Consider the following 13,603-nt stretch of genomic DNA (forward strand, 5'->3'; position numbering starts at 1 on the left):
CTGCTTCCACCATGTATTTAGTTAGTATATTTCATAGCATATTATGCTGCCTAAAAATTCTTCTCTTCCCATTGAGTTAACCAATTACCTTAAATTTATGTCCCCTGGTAGGGCCATCTTGATAGTGGAACCAGATCCTCTTTATTGACCGTATGAAAATCCTTCACCAGTGTGAAGACCTCTGTTCAACCTCCCCCCAGCCTTCTATGATGTGAGGAGAATAAGTTGCTCTCGACCCGAGACACTTGTGACTGGTTTCTGACAGGTGCCGATATTGCCAGTCACGCCAGCCCAATCATTCAGTGAATGATGATACATTCAGTGAAAGAGGACAAGCTGGAATAATAATAGTGTTCAGTTCTTCAAGTGATGACCTTACTTTTTACATGTTACAAAACTGCTTTGCCTGGAATATTAATTATATTGTTCAAGATGATAATATAACATGGATGCATACAATACTTTTCATGATACTATTAATATAATACAATGTTTTGTCCACAATTATTCCTAAAACTCTATTAAACAGTAGTACTTCTCCACAGTATTATTCCTTCCAATTTTTATGTATGGTATGGAATTCTCCTGCCAATTGTATCTGGTGCCACACTTTATGTTAAAATAACAATGTAGCATTGCCCCATGAAGTGGAACAAATAGGATAGATTAATGGAGAAACTATTTCCTCTGGTCGGAGACCTTAGGATGTGGAAAAATAGCATAAAAATTAGAACCAGATCTCTCAGGAACGAAAATGTGAAAACCTAGTGCAGAGCAATGCATTTGTTGTTTGGAACTCTCTAAATGCTATCAAACAAATCAATTGTAAATTTAAAATATGAGATTGATAGATCTTTGTTACTCCTACATATGAAGAGATATGCAGCAAAGACCAATATATGAGGTGAGGCTGCAGAATAGCTACATCATCAAAAATGGCATAAAAATGCCAAGGAGCTAAATGGCCAAATTCTATTCCTATGTTCTTATACCTAATATACTACAGATAATATAGACCAAGTTCAGTAGTTTTTGTGATTCTAATTTTTGTCTGACGGCACATAGATAATTAAGTGGTTGCAGCCACAGATTGTTTGTTTTTTGCAGTGTGTGGAGTCCTAATCGTAGCACAATCTTGATGGCAGCATAAGATTTCATGGCAAACTGGTAATGCTTTCATCAGGACCCAATTGTAATTAAGTCCATTCTGACCTGCTCTCGCATGCACTAATCCAGCAATTGGTCAAAGGGCTTAAAATTGCTGCCAGTATCCAGTTACTTCTCCCTTAGTTCATGTTATTTCCCTGATTGAGTGGACTGCCTTACATTTACCTCAGTAAATTGGGCTACTTTGTCTCTGGGCATTAGAGATGATGTTTGTGAAGCTTGCTTCGATGTTTAGCTGCAATTACCTGTCGCAGAAAGGTGTTCAGTTTCCTATTATCCATTAATAACCTCCAGTGGGAGCCATGACTGCAATTTACCTCCATTTAGCTGTCTTACTGCTTGCGCTAATGAAGGATTGAGATCTATTTTCCTATTTCTGTATGGCTTGTCACTCTCCAATTTTGTCGCAGTTTCTAAATTTCTGCAGTGTGAAGGCACTTACCAGTTCTTGAGCTGACACTTGAGAGCTCACTTAGGTATAATGCAGCCTGATTTTTGTCTTTTCGTCTCATCTTCTCCTTCATTTTGCTGGAAGTATCAAGTTGAACTGTGGTACAGTTGATTTTGAAATTGTGTATCAAACCTTCTCTTCACCTTCTTCTCTCCAGGGAAAACAGTCCTAATATCCCCAAACTACCTTCACTACTGAAGTGTCTCCTCCCTGGAACCATTCCCATAGGCCTCATGTGCATTCTTTCTGATGCATTTACAGTATGGCTGTACACAATACTCCACTTGAGGACTAACTAGCATCTTCCGTAAGTTCCTCATCCCTCTTCCTTGTACTCTATGTCTCTATTAATGAAGCCCGGAATAATGGAACTTTATTAACAGCTCCAGCAACCTGTCCAACCACTTTTACTAGCTTATGCACAGACATACCTAGGTTTCTTTGCTTCTACAAATCCTTTTGCACAATACTTTATTTTGTCGTGCCTCTCCATGTTCTTTGTCTAGAAGTGTATCATCCTCTCTGCATTGAGGTTTATTTGCCACCTATCCATTCATTCCACTGTGTCAATTTCGTTTTGAAGTTCTACACTGTCCTTCTCACAGTTTACAATTCTGCCATGCTTTATGTCAACCACAAACTTCAAAACTATCTCCCACCCATCAAGACCTGGGTCATTTTTACTTATTAGGAAAAGCTAGGGTCCAAGTACTAACCCCTGGGGAAAGCTACTACAAACCTTCTCTCAGCCTGAAAACTATCTATTAGCCAGAACTCTCTGTTTCCTATTGCTCGACCATTTTTGTATTTACCTTGCTGCTGTGCCTATTATGACCAAGACCTATAATTTTTCTCATAAGCTTGCAATGCGACACTGTACCACCTGTTTCACATTGTGAAAGCCCATGCACCGCATCAACTGCATTTCCCTCGTCAATCTTCTCTGCTGTTTCTTCAAAAAGGTCCAGCAAGATAGTTGGACACAAATTACATTCAACAAATCCACGCTAACTCTTCCAAATTAACACATATTTGTCTCTGTGACTATTAATTCGCTCCCAAATAATCATTTCTTGATGTTTCCCCACTTCTGAACTTAAACTGACTGGCAATTGCTGGGTTGATCCCTTACAAACTTTTTTAAGCAAATGTATAATGTTTGCAATTCTCCAGTCCTCTGACATCATCCCTCAACTTAGGGAAGTTTGAATGATTATTCCCACTGATTCCCACAGTTACCTTGACTATACATCTTCCTACTTCCTACAAGGACCCTTCCATTCAGTTTCTCAGTCTACATTGCATCTGTTCTGATGATGCCCCTTTCCATAGGTTGTGGGGGAGCGATGGATGGGTGGTGGTGGTGGTGGGTGGCCTCAAATTGTCTACATTCTCCCTCACTGAGGTTTTCCTGTCATTGTGGGCTCTCATTCACTTCTGAACCATTTCCCGCTCTTCTGTACTTATCCCTCTCCTCCCACAGCAATGATTGGGTTCCCCTGGTACTCACTTCCCACCCAACTAACCTCCAAAGGGTCATAAGCTGTCATTTCTGCCACCTCCCGTAAGAAGCCACCACAAGACGCATATTACCCTCTTCTGCCTTGTCAGGACTCTGTATGGACCATTTCCTCTAGGACACCTTTGCCCACTCCTCCTCCATTCTCGACAGAGTCCCCAAACCCCCACGGCACCTTCCCATGCAATTGTAGAAGATGTAACACTTGTCTGTTTACTTCCTCCCTCCCCACTATCCAAGGCAGCAGACACACCTTCCAGGTGAAGCAGAGATTTGCCCGCACTTCAGTCAATCTAGTCCACTGTACTCGCTGGTCAGAATGTGGTCCCCTCTATAGAGGCAGACTGGATAACCACATTGCTGATCGCCGATGCTTCCTCGCCGCCTCATCTATGAAACAATGGATAGCCATCAGGAATTGTAAATTGAAAGATTGCATGTTAAAAGAGACATCACTTACCAATTATTTGTAAATATTACACTTGACATTTCTCCAATATATTTAAAGATCTTGACATCTTGCACATATCTTTATCATAAACTCTTAGTTTCTGTTCTTTTTGTATGCTTATGTGCCATCTAATTCCTATGAACATATTTATAGTGGAAGCATCCTGCGGAGGCCTGTTACACTCTAATTTCCCTGAGCTGTCAGTGGTAGCAGAGTTGTGGCTCAACTTATCATTTCCAAAATCCTTATCTTACAGTATCATTACCAGTTCCAAGTCTGTGCTTTCTAAATTATGCTGGCGTTGCTATTTAACTGTAAATTGATTCCTGGCTTGAGAGATGATTGCCCTATCAGTAGACATGGCTGACTCATAGTTTCTTGGCTTATTCCGAGTTGTACTGTTTTCTGGAGGACTTTTTGCCAATAGACCTGATGGGTTTTCTCGCTGCAACTTATCAAACTCCCCTCATGAATTACCTGCCGCGATAGTATTTCTCATGTCCTCTTCTGGCTCCATTTTACCAAGATCTTTTCCAAAACAACTTACCATATCTGGGCATCCATTGTGCCAACTCCAGCTTTCCAAGCCTGCTGCACACATGGATAAGCACTATCAGCTGGAGCTGCTGTGGAGAATTCCTGACATTTGTTCCAAAGTGGAAGAGAGGGGTAATTGTTTTGCGGACAGGGACTTGGTGGTCCTGATGGAGTGAGTTGGGACTTCATTTGCCTCTGAACCAGCAGTGAAGGTCAGAAAACCAGAACATGTTGGCCTGATCTGAGGCCACCACATCAGTTAGAGCAGTCTCACCATCTGGAGAAATGCCTAATGATGTCTGAAAAAGGATCCTCCATTCTGCCACTGTTTCTGCTGCCATCTACTCCACGATACCTCACAGTCACTCTATTACTGTGACCACCTACCGCCAATGCTCATGTTCTACCATTCTCACTGTTGCCTACAATGTCTTCCCCACTCACCATCACCCACCCCAACCCCAGATAACACTAACCCTATATGCCGTCTGCAATGCCTACTCACTCACTTTGACCACCTCACCACATGCTCTGGTGTGACACCCACTTTCGTTTCCTGTAATACCTGCCTCTCTCTCAAGTCAGGAGGAAAACCACCCCCAATAGGACAGAAAGATAGATGGTGGGCTGGCTGAAATTCAGCTCCTCACCACTTATGAAGAGAACATCCTGACTCTGGCCATCTTGAATGGGTGACTGACCATGTCTGAGCCCTTGGACTTATATTGGAGGCTGCACTCAGCTTTGTGTACTGGGATCCATTCACCAGAGGCTATTCCTATCGACTTGACTGAGGGCTGCTGACAACCATGACAAGCTTTTTCCTTTGTGCTAAATAGCAAGGCAAGAGAGAAGTAATATGAGCTTGGTGTCTCTGACTGTGGGGGCAATGCACAGAAAGGGAAGGCAAGGAAATGTAATGCAAGGGAGGAATGCTATGAGCATCCAGGCAGGATCAGGTTGAGTGCTATGACAGTGAGCAAAGAGCCCAGAGATACAGGTTTGTCCAGCGCATATTCTCAGTGTGCTTCTCTCATTGCACATTATCCTTGCTGCAGCATTACAATGGTAGTTGCTGTGAAGTTCAGAAGTTGATCTGAAGGTATGCCAGGAGGGTTCTTTGATGGCTGGCTAATATTGGATGCTAATGTCCTTAGATTTGGGGTGTGTGGAACTAGTCCTGAGGCGTTGGTGCCTGGTGTCCAATATGCAGGCCCCTCGGAGCAAGTGGCAAACTGAACTTTCCAGATATCCACACTGGTTTCCATGTCAGGTTTTCTCAATGTCCAACTATTTGGTGAGTTCAGAAACACTTGAAATAACTTCCCAGTGGCTAGTCTCCTGTCAACAAGTCAGCCTTTACTTGCACGTGTGGAGAGCCCTTCACTCTGATCCAGCTCCCTCAGAACCACCTCTCAGAGTGAGCAGAATCCCTGAGGCTCCTGTTTCTATCTGTCAGTCAGGGCTCCCTGACTATAGCAGGTGGACACCCCCACTCAGGGAACTCAAATTTTCTGAGGTTCCACCTGGCTCACCTTGTTACAGTCAGTGCACACCGACAGCTGAATATTAATAAGATGAGTTGAACCTTCAGCTGGGTATTTACCAAGCAGCCATCCCCCTAATTAGCAACTCACCACAAGAAACCTGCAGTGCTGCTTGTCAAAAGCATAAAATATGGAACGAGATGCTCCCAACATCTGCATTGGTCTTGCTGGACTTCTTGTCTGATTCTACCACAAATCTCACTATAGCCCCTGTCACTCAGACCCCGACACGATTCTGTGTATTGAGTCTATTGTGGTCTAAACAAGTGTTTCAAGGTAAGACTGCTCACTGCTACTTAGACATAGAGATACCAGTTTGGAGTATCTCGGACCATGCATGACATTGTCCTTGAGACTGTTTGCTCTTATCTGTAAACAGAGTTCTTCACCAGTTTGTGTGTTGTTTCACTCTTCTATTAATCTCTGTAAATGTTAGGTTCTCAGCTTTACCTTTCTACTCTAGTGTACAAGACCTTCCTTGTTAATTCCAGAGCAGTGTCTTCTCTCTCGCTGATGTCGGAATCATGCAATCCGTTAAATCATCCTCATTTAAGTCAACCTCATTATTCGCCTGCAGCTCAGAAAAATGAGAGGTGACTGCATACAAATGCTGAGAGTTAAGAACTAGTTGTCCTCATCTCTGGCTAAGTGGTCAGCTATTTAGGACTGAGATGAGGACAAATGTCTTCACTCAAAGGATTAATGAGCGGAATTCTCTATCTGGAGGGCAGTGGATGTAGTGTCATTGAGTAGAGTGAACACTGAAATCAATAGAGTTATGGGTATAAAAGGACTGAAGGAATATGGAGTTAGGAAAGGATGGTGGAGTTGAGGTAGAAATTGAGATATGATCTTATTAAATAGCACAGCAAGTCTAATGGGCTTATGGGCTACTCATGCAACTCATCCTTATGATCATATTTATTTTAATACAAATGTTAACTTTAAAACCTAAGAACAATGTTAAAATGAGGATAAAATGTATTACTTTAAAATTGATGACTTCGTTTAGTGTGAACAGCCTTGTGTTCATTTATTCCTCAACCTCTAACCCTATTCCAAATAAACACTGCACTAATTCTTTATTCTTCATGTTCAATAAGAGAGGAGGTCCACTCAAAGAACAATGAAAGCATAACAGATTCACACAAATTATAAAACTTGTGATGAACCCTCAAGTATACGGTGAAATTCACTTGGTTTAATATCATAGTTGAATACAGGTTTGACCCAGTGGCCTTAGCCTGCAGATAGAAAGCATTGATAGTAGGAACTGCAGATTCTGGAGAATCTGAGGTATCAAGGTGTAGAGCTGGATGAACACAGCAGGCCAAGCAGCACCAGAGGAGCAGGAAGGCTGACGTTTTGGGCCTAGACCCTTCTTCATTTTTGATGCTGCTTAGCCTGCTGTGTTCATCCAGCTTTACACCTTGTTATCTCAGATAGAAAGCAGTGTTGAGTATGGATAGCAATAGCCTGACTTGTTTCTCTTCCCAAATGTGTGCTTTCCATTTACTGTAATTGATGTTCTCACTTGTGGTATAAACATAAACTATCCTGTGAAAGATCCCTGGTGTTAGTCATCCTGTCCGAAATAGTCCAAGTTTTGAAATCTGATAGTTGCTTATACCGTTCAAGGGATCCACTTATTCATTTCTGCCAATCTGGGCCCATTGCCAAAAATGCCCCTGTTGACTCTAATAAATAAAAGTAAAATATTGTGGATGCTGGAAATCTGAAATGAAAACAGAAAGTGCTGGAGAAACTCTGGATAACAAAGTGTGAAGCTGGATGAACACAGCAGGGCAAACAGCACCTCAGGAGCACAAAAGCTGACGTTTCGGGCCTAGACCCAGAGAAACTCGGTAGGTTTAGCAGCAGACTGCATAGCTGTTCTGAAGAACAGTCACATCGAACTCAAAACATTAATTCTGCTTCTCTCTGTGCAGGTGCTGCCAGACCTGCTGAGTATCTCCAGCATTTTCTGTGTTTTTGTACATTCCTCGGTCATTTGTATTCAGATTTAGATGAATTCTACGCTGATACTTGAGTGCATTGTTATTTTAGGATTTGAGTGGATTACATTCAGATACAGATTAATTGTGGGCTTGTATTTTAGTCGATAACATTCAGGAGCAGCTGAATAACACAGCGGTATTTGGATGGATTATACTTAGGGATTCATATTAACCGTATTCAAATGAATGATATCCACAAAGTTATAGCTTATTCGCATTTGTAGATCAAATGGATTATAGTCTGGAAGTTAATGGATCACCTGCTGGTAATCATGGGGAATAATGTGGATAATGTGCCTGGCTGTGTTGAAGCCAGGCACACAATGTCAATACTATTTCTCAAAGAGATTTTTTTTTGTGCTTGATTCTTGAACCAAGAGCAACAGCGTGTAATTTAACAGCTGGTCACCTGCCTGTTTTCAACATCTCAGTTATGCTCCTTGGCTGGCTGACCTTGATATGTGCAGCATCAAGTGTCTTGCTCGGTAAGCAGGCTAGATAAACGTTGATCTCATGACAGCTGACGATTTCAACCAAGGCAGCATCTGGATAGCTTGTAACTGATGTCCATTTCAAGCCCACCGACTCCCACAGCTACCTAGAATACACCTCCTCCCACTCACCCTCCTGCAAAACTTCCATCCCCTATTCCCAATTCCTCCGCCGCATCTGCTCCCACGATGAGGCATTCCACTCCCGCACATCCCAGATGTCCAAGTTCTTCAAGGACCGCAACTTTCCCCCCACAGTGGTCGAGAACGCCCTTGACTGCGTCTCCCGCATTTCCCGCAACTCATCCCTCACACCCCACCCCCACCACAACCGCACAAAGAGGATCCCCCTCGTTCTCACACACCACCCCACCAACCTCCGGATACAACGCATCATCCTCCGACATTTCCGCCATCTACAATCCAACCCCACCACCCAAGACATTTTTCCATTCCCACCCCTGTCTGCTTTCTGGAGAGACCACTCTCTCCGTGACTCCCTTGTTCGCTCCACACTGCCCTCCAACCCCACCACACCCGGCACCTTCCCCTGCAACCGCAGGAAATGCTACACTTGCCCCCACACCTCCTCCCTCACCCCTATCCCAGGGCCCAAAATGACTTTCCACATTAAGCAGAGGTTCACCTGCACATCTGCCAATGTGGTATACTGCATCCACTGTGTGGCTTCCTCTACCCGGTGTGGCTTCCTCTACATTGGGGAAACCAAGCGGAGGCTTGGGGACCGCTTTGCAGAACACCTCCGCTCGGTTCGCAATAAACAACTGCACCTCCCAGTCGCAAACCATTTCCACTCCCCCTCCCATTCTTTAGATGACATGTCCATCATGGGCCTCCTGCAGTGCCACAATGATGCCACCCGAAGGTTGCAGGAACAGCAACTCATATTCAGCTTGGGAACCCTGCAGCCCGATGGTATAAATGTGGACTTCACCAGCTTCAAAATCTCCCCTTCCCCCACTGCATCCCAAAACCAGCCCAGTTCGTCCCCTCCCCCCACTGCACCACACAACCAGCCCAGCTCTTCCCCTCCACCCACTGCATCCCAAAACCAGTCCACCTTGTCTCTGCCTCCCTAACCTGTTCTTCCTCTCACCCATCCCTTCCTCCCACCCCAAGCCGCACCTCCATCTCCTACCTACTAACCTCATCCCACCTCCTTGACCTGTCTGTCTTCCCTGGACTGACCTATCCCCTCCCTACCTCCCCACCTATACTCTCCTCTCCACCTATCTTCTTTTCTCTCCATCTTCAGTCCGCCTCCCCCTCTCTCCCTATTGATTCCAGACCCCTCTCCCCATCCCCCTCTCTGATGAAGGGTCTAGGCCCGAAACGTCGGCTTTTGTGCTCCTGAGATGCTGCTGGGCCTGCTGTGTTCATCCAGCCTCAGATTTTATTATCTGGATAGCTGACCTAGGTTGCATCAGAACTCTTGGGAAGAGTGGTGTCAGAGCAGAAAAAAAATTCAGATTCTCACTCCTGCGCTAATGTGAACTTGTCTGGACTTTAATGCCATGATGAACAAATTAAGTGCCAACCTTCATCACCTTGAATCATATACCTACCTGTTTGAAAAATACCGATGTGGATCAGGGAATTGGAGGTTGATAATACCCGTGGGACAAGACACATAAAGAATCTGTGCTTTAAACGCTGGGAGAAATAAAACTGAGCAAGCACGGCAAAATAAAAGTTATTAAAGTGGCAAGGAGGAGACGGAGATGAAATAATCAACACATGCAGAAGATTCACAATTCTGAACACTTGACAGCGAACATAGTATCTGAAGTGAGACTTGGAGAAAGAACTGCAACATTTTTGCTTGAGTCAGTGCAACTCGTCAGTCTATCCAATCTGAATAAGTCATCATGCTGAAGGAATGAAGGAGCTGCACTGTGTACCATCCTGAATTAATGAAGGATAATTAGGTTTTGCAGTTCTTATTAAACCCAAGGAGAAGGGAGATTCCATTGAGCTGGACTGTGTGTGACTTTCCAGTGCTTTCAGGCTGCATCCAGCTGCTTTAATAACTTTGCCCTAATCCTCAGTAAACAAATGTTTGAGGGAGGTCCACTTGTTAACGTCTCTGGGTAATATTGCTCACTGCAAATGACACCTGCGTTATATGGTTTTTGTTTAACACGGTTACTGAGGGACATTGCTATTTACTTTGGCAGACAGCACACAGCTGCTTTTATATTCTGGGGAAAGGATCCAAGAACTACTGAAGAATTCACTCGTGCAGGGTTGAATGGGCCAAAAAAGTACGCACATTTCTTTCTCCGCCACCCCCCTCCCCAGTCCTGGGGCGGGGGTGGGGGATTTCAGTAAACTGATATTCAGTCCAAGTCACATTAACAAATAATTTGTTCTAGCTTCTTGATTTCAAGTTGTGCTATGGTCGTCGTAAAGCTGGGAGAGCACATCGTATTCATCGAGCCTGAATTAAATTATGACATTCAGCTGGTTCCCAACAGCTGCTGAAATTTAAATTGGAACAGAATTAGTCAAGCAAAAAGCAACGTTTTTTTGAGTGTGAATAACATCTGCTGTTTGTGTTCGTCCTCCACAGAGGAGCCAGGGTTACGTTGAACATTGATTCCCTTCAAATCAGGAGGTGTGAAGTTTTACACAAAAGTCTCAGTCCCTTCACAGAGTTCATGAGATTATTTTAATTTTGCCTGTCCTGGAGCGAGCAGATCATGTTTTGTGGAAACAGCGTCTCAAAGATGTTCCCTCAGTTGATTTATTTTTTATTTGTTGAGTTCCCTTATTTCTGCAGCCGTGCGGCAGTTCATGCTTTGGTTAGTTCCTGCTGTCATGAGGAAATTGGATAATGAATGTATCGGTTTATAACGATATCCCTGGGAATATGGCACTTCCTAAATAAGGCTCCCCTATACTCAAGGTTCCCCCAACATGAATGCACCTGAGAACATGAATACGATGCATGTGTGAATTTAGTCGTGTACTTAGAAACTGTAAGCGCATTCCAAATTATTATTATCTATGAGTTCAATCCACATCAAATCAATTTTTTTCTTAAATTTAATGCTTTTTGAAAGCTTATTATCGAATCCCATCGCTTGCTGGTAGGACTAAATGCATGAGTAATATGGCAACTGTGTATGATTTAACCAGGCCAGTCCATTTTATAAAACAGTTTACCAGTGCAGATGAGACAATAGGAACTGCAGATGCTGGAGAATCCGATATAACAAGGTGTGGAGCTGGATGAACACAGCAGGCCAAGCAGCATTTTGGGAGCAGGAAAGCTGATGTTTCAGGCCGAGACCCTTCATCCGCATTTGCAGATGAACTGATGAGCCAGAGTCTTTTCTGTGTGAGATGAAACAGATTTTTCTCCTCAATCCTGATGCCTGTGCAGATCTTCTCTGATTATACAATACAAAGGAAATACAGACTACTGTGTGGAACTTTTTTTTTCGGTTATTTCCAAGGGATGAATGGATTTGTGCAGCACATCAACATGTCATGTACCATTGCAGGCAATCCTCATTTAGCGTTGTGGATCTGTTCCTGAACTTTGCCACTTTAAGTGAACCATGGAATCCAATGGGAATGATTGGAAAAGCTAGAAGAGGGTTGTGCACAACCATCTTTTTTAAGAAAAGAAATGTCATTAAAGCATTATCCACAACTTGTTAGAATTGTAAACTATGAGGAGAACATCTGAGAGCCTTAAAAAGATGTTGGCAGCATGGGCTGATGAAGTTCAAAGTGGAGAAATGTGAGATGATTTGTTTTGGTTGGATGAACGTTCAGAGACATACAAATAAAAGAGGACAATCTAAAGCATGGCAGGAGTCCAGAGATATGCATGTACAGGGTCACAAATCACTAAAAGTGGCAGGAACTTCAGGTGAAAGACCATTTGATAAATCATACAGTATTCTTGGTTTTATCAATATGATGTGAGAGTACAAGAGCGAGATGCTTGCAACAGCACCAGGGACCTGGGTTTGATTCTATCCTCAGGCGATTGTCTGTGTGGAGTTTGCATGTTCTCCCCGTGTCTATGTGGGTTTCCTCCAGGCGCTCTGGTTTTCTCCCACTGTCCAAAGATGTGCCGGTTAGGGTGGATTGGCCGTGCTAAATCGCCTGTAGTGTTCAGGGATGTGTAGATTAGGTGAGTTATAGGGATGGGTCTGGGTGTGGATTTGTTGGGCCGAAGGGCCTGTTTGCACACTGTAGGGATTCTATGAATGAATGTCTCACTAGCTTGACCTCAGGATGCCACACTTTTGGAGGATATGAACATATTAGAAGCAACACAGAAGAGGTTTACAAGAATGAAGAAAGGTATGAGAAACCTCAGTTATGAGGAGAGGTTGGAGAATTCGGTTCCTTTCTTGTTGGAGAGAAGACCAAAATGAGATTCGTATGGTTTTCAAAATCCTGACGGTCACTGACAGAGTAGATAGAGAGAAACTGTTACTGCTTGTAAAGGATTGGAAATGAGAGGACACAGATTTAACGTAATTTTTTTTTCCTTTACTCATTTGCAGGATGAGGGCATTACTGGCTAGACAGCATTTATTTCCCATTCCTCATTGCACAGAAGGCAGTTGAGACTCAACCATTGCAGTGGGTCTAGAGTCACATGTAGGCCAGACTAGGTAAGGATGACAGTTTCCTTCCCTCAGGGACATTAGTGAACCAGATGGGCCTTTGCAACAATCGACAACGGATTCACAGTCATCACTAGATTCTTAATTCCAGATGTTTATTGAATTCAGATTCCACCATCTGTCACTGCAGGATTCAAAACCAGGTCCCCAGAATGTTATCTGGGTGCCTGGATTAACAGTCCAGCGATGATACCACTTGGCCGTCGGCACGTCCGCTTTTCATGAGAAACAAGAGTAATGTGTGAAAGAAAGTTTTACGCACAGTGAGTGGCTTAAATCTGGAATGCACTGCCTGAAGATGTGATGAAGGTGCGTTCAGTCGAGGCACTCAAGTGGGCATTAGATGATGACTTGAATTGAAAATTGTGCAGGATTACTGTGCAGGGAAAAGATAAAAGATTGACACTAAGCATAACGCTCAGTGGGACAGTCAATGTAGATACAATGGACTAAATGGTTTCCTTCTGCCCGTGATGATTCTGAGATTCTGTGATTGAACCATCTGAGTTGAAATAATTGACATTATGAACTTCCTATCTTTTAAAACTTACCTTTCAAAGTTAAATCAATTTCAAGTATGAAGGAAAAACCTAAATTTCTAATTGCACTGTATTTGTCAAATGGCATAACACTGTTCTCCAGTATTGTGAAGGACAAACGTGAACCTCCTTGTTTTCCAAAGATATCAGACATCCTGAGGTGTTGTCAAACAGTTCCACATTGGTATACCGAACATAAACGCATTTTAG

Source organism: Stegostoma tigrinum, chromosome 40, assembly GCF_030684315.1.
Source record: "Stegostoma tigrinum isolate sSteTig4 chromosome 40, sSteTig4.hap1, whole genome shotgun sequence".
NCBI lineage: Eukaryota > Metazoa > Chordata > Chondrichthyes > Orectolobiformes > Stegostomatidae > Stegostoma > Stegostoma tigrinum.